Source organism: Pseudophryne corroboree, chromosome 5 (assembly GCF_028390025.1).
Source record: "Pseudophryne corroboree isolate aPseCor3 chromosome 5, aPseCor3.hap2, whole genome shotgun sequence".
Lineage (NCBI taxonomy): Eukaryota > Metazoa > Chordata > Amphibia > Anura > Myobatrachidae > Pseudophryne > Pseudophryne corroboree.
The window spans coordinates 722,953,387-722,957,339 of record NC_086448.1 but is presented as its reverse complement, the minus strand read 5'-3'; the positions used below and the strand labels follow the sequence as shown (position 1 = coordinate 722,957,339).

Here is a 3,953-nt window from a genome sequence, read left to right as displayed (position 1 = left end):
TATCTCACTACATATCCGAGCGCTGCCACGTGCTGGGGGTTCACGGTCGGTGGCCATTTTTTGTGTGCATAGAACTCGCTTATCCACATAGGCCCCTGTGTTTTTAACTACTATATTGAGATGCACATTTCTAGGCCTACAGTATTTAATATACAGTAAGCAGCATTGTTGTTAGGCAATAATTGAAGAATTTACATACAGTACTGACATGTACTGTATGTAATGCTTGTACATCATGTCAGTCGACCCTTATGCTGTACACTACTGTAAGTCTCACAGGGCCCATGCACTTCCAAGGAGGGTTATTTACTGTACTGTATCTGTTTCATACAGGAAACTAATTGCAGTCCATAACACTGAAGTTGTATTTTCAGTACTGTACAGTATACAATACTTAAATTTGAACATCAGGTACTGGATAGTAAACATGTACAGTATTAACTTCTATCATAAAACTCTTATGCATTTTCAGATGTGTAAATTTTAGACTACAGTATTCACAAATGTTTTCTCTCCATACAGGAATTATAGTTGGACAACATGCCAGTAACTATCAACAAAACGATGAGCAAGATAATCGCCAACATGAAAAAAGAAAATAAAACCATCAAAGAGATCCATGCATGGCTCAAGGAAAGTGGCATTATAGTCACTTTAGAAACGGTGCGCTATCATGCATTCGAGAGAACAACGCCCAGATTTGTATTTCCTACAAAATGCACATGGTACGTACTGTACACTACTGTAATGTTTAAATGACTTGCTTTATACCATAAACAATTTTTTTGAAATAAAATTAAAACTTCATCAATTGTAACTGTGATTGTGCTGTTCATGAATTCATATTTTTCATACTGTATTGTACTGTAGGAGAGTGCAACAAATTGTGGAGGAACTAACTCGTGAGGATGATGAGCGTACTGCTCTGCAAATAAAACGAATTCTCCATTCCAAGTATGACCTGGACATATCGGCCACCAGCATCAGAAGGATGCGACGGAAAATGGGATGGACCTTTGGCGCAACAAGGTAAAATACTGAAAGCAGTATAAACCATACAGTAAATGCACTGTTAATAATCCCTTGATACGTGATATAATAATGCCATAAATCATTATACAGAGTGTGTACTTTATACTATATACAGTATGTGTGTGTGTATATACTGTATATACAGTATTCTATCCCAAAAGAGATACCTACTGTATAGGCACTCAGAGACAGCAATGAAGCATTGCCGGCTTATTGTGATGATTACATACTGTATACTGTGTGTGTGTGTTTGTGTGTATGTACAGTATGTATATATATATTACTCTGTATGTAACTTAATGTACTGTATGTACAGTTTAATGTATACAGTAGGTATATAATACAGTATACTGCACATACAGTCTACTGTATATACAGTAATCTGTAAATCTGTAATTTCATAACTGTATCTGATTTCATTATTTTTGGCTCTTCACAGGATATCTCCAATGATAAGAGATGTGAATAAAGAAAAGAGAGTGGAACAGGCACGGCGATGGATTGAGAGTGGTGAAACATTTGATGATGTCATTTTCACAGATGAATCGTCTGTTGCCCTTGAGCGGTTCTCCAGAATGTCATTCAGGAAACGTAACCATATCTCTTTAAAACCACGCCCAAAGCATCCATTGAAAATCCATGTATGGGGAGGCATATCACGATTAGGAGCTGGTCCCCTATTATTTTTCGAAGGTACAGTACAGTACTATACTTTATTCTGTGCCTGTGTTCTGTAAAAATACATGTTGTACTGTAGAGTACGTGTAACTGCACAATAAAAGGAGTTGCTTATTAATGAACAACATTTTTTGATTTCTGTAGGAATCATGGATAAGAAATATTTCCAAGAAACAATAGTAGAGAAATGTATGGTGCCATTTGTGAATAAATATTACCCAACTCACCATAGGATATTCCAAGACAATGATCCTAAACACTCCGCCTCAGCCAAATTTATGGAAGAGAAAGGTATGAATTGGGAACGCACACCACCAGAGTGAGTATTCTTTCAACAGTGTACAAGTAAAATTTTGGATAGCACTCTAGTACTGTAAAAAAAAAATTTGTTTAATAAACAGTACAATATTGTATGTTTAATTTTCTCTATTTACTGTAATGTACTGTAATTAATTTTTTCTATACGCTTTTTTTTTTTTTTTAATTAGATCACCAGACATGAACCCAATCGAATTAGTGTGGGCTCAATTGAAGAGGTACGTTAGGAGTGTTGCAAAGCCAACAACAAAACAGCAACTGGTGGATGGGATAAAGAAATTTTGGCTAGAAGTACTCACACCTGAACATTGTAATAATTATATAAATCACCTGTATAAAGTATTACCTGTTGTAGTTGAAAGAAATGGTCAAGCCACAAATATGTAGTTCTGTATTTTCTGTTTAAAATTTTAAATTGGTGCATTATTAAAAAAAATGATAAAATTGCCTTTGTCTGATTATTGCATAAACTAATGTAGAATATTATACAGTAGTAATGTTATTGATGTGTACTGTATGAACAGTTATTTTCAGTTTTATAAGTCCTGAATAAGAGTACTGTACATTTTGATCAGTGCAGTACATGGAATCGGATGTTGTAATACTTTATTTTTACATTAATATTGATGTTTTTCCAATAAATATTCAATTTTACAGTATGGTACGGTACAGTACATGAGGGTACCTGTACAGTATGATACGTCATTATGGGGGAGAAATACTGTATCCACTAAATGTACAGTAAAATGTTTTTTTCTTATTACAAACACACAAATGCATCTCAGATGGAAATATGCTATACACAGCAGACAGCTTATGGTGACAGAACTTCCCTACTGTATCCCCACCCATAGTCGTGGTATATTTTAGATTGCCTAATGAGACACTCCTGCAGCATTGCCAATGATTCATGTAAAACCTGTGTGCAAACAGTATCTGTATTGAATGCAAAGTACAGTAAGAGTACAGTATACAGTATTATCAGAGCCAAACCTGACCAACATGATGCCCTAGGCTAGATTTTGGCTGATGCCCTCTTGCACAGATGCTACGTAGTTCCGCCTCTAACCCTGCACCCCTTTCCCAGCACCATCACCCATTTTGGCGCTCCTACCCCCTATAATCTAAATAAGAACAATGTGCACATTTAGTGCCAGCCCAAAACAGTGTACAGTATGTTCTTGCTGGGAAGGGGCATGGTAACACAATAATACCCGAAGATGAAATGACACAACACAGTACTGCAACTTTATTCACATTATATCATGCAGTGGTGTCTCTTATTCTCATGACATCATATCATAGTACCACATTACTCCTAACAGTAATGCCCCTTATTCACATTACACCCCACCACATTCATCTTTATTTACATTAGACCACAGGTTCTCAAACTCAGTCCTCAGGACCCCACACAGTGCAGGTTTTGCAGGTCTCACAGAATCACAAGTGAAAAAATTAGCTCCACCTACTGTATGGACCTTCTAAAATGTGTCAGTTAGTAATGAATACATCTGTGCACTTGCTGGTTTACCTGCAAAACATGCACTGTGTGGGGTCCTGAGGACCAAGTTTGAGAACCACTGCATTAGACCATGCAGTAGTGCCCTTTCCTTATGTTACACCAGAAAATATTGTAGTACACCTTATACACATACAGTACAGTAATGCCACACATTAGTAATGCATTTCATATTTAAATTTTCTGATTTAATTTCATAGAGCCGCAGTCACTCACAGAATATAGGCATGTACTGTAGCATCTCATTTTATTCTGCAGAAGCTGATTATTCCCGTTTGGCTAGTTTGCCGCCTCTGTACAGTACAGTATATCACAATAGAAAAAAGTTATAGTGTCAGTGAAAAAAGCACCTCATGACAGATACTGTACACAAGCTCATGTCTAAATACTGTATACTGTAAGC

At 36.5% G+C, this 3,953-nt stretch overlaps 1 long non-coding RNA gene across 1 annotated transcript; it reads left to right on the top strand.

Moving 5' to 3' along the window:
* Positions 1-1,872: 1,872 nt before the first annotated feature.
* On the top strand, positions 1,873-2,472 carry LOC134929369 (uncharacterized). The gene is made up of 2 exons (XR_010178513.1): positions 1,873-2,029; positions 2,199-2,472. It is a non-coding gene; the product is annotated as an uncharacterized LOC134929369 (long non-coding RNA).
* The last annotated feature ends 1,481 nt before the right edge of the window (positions 2,473-3,953 follow it).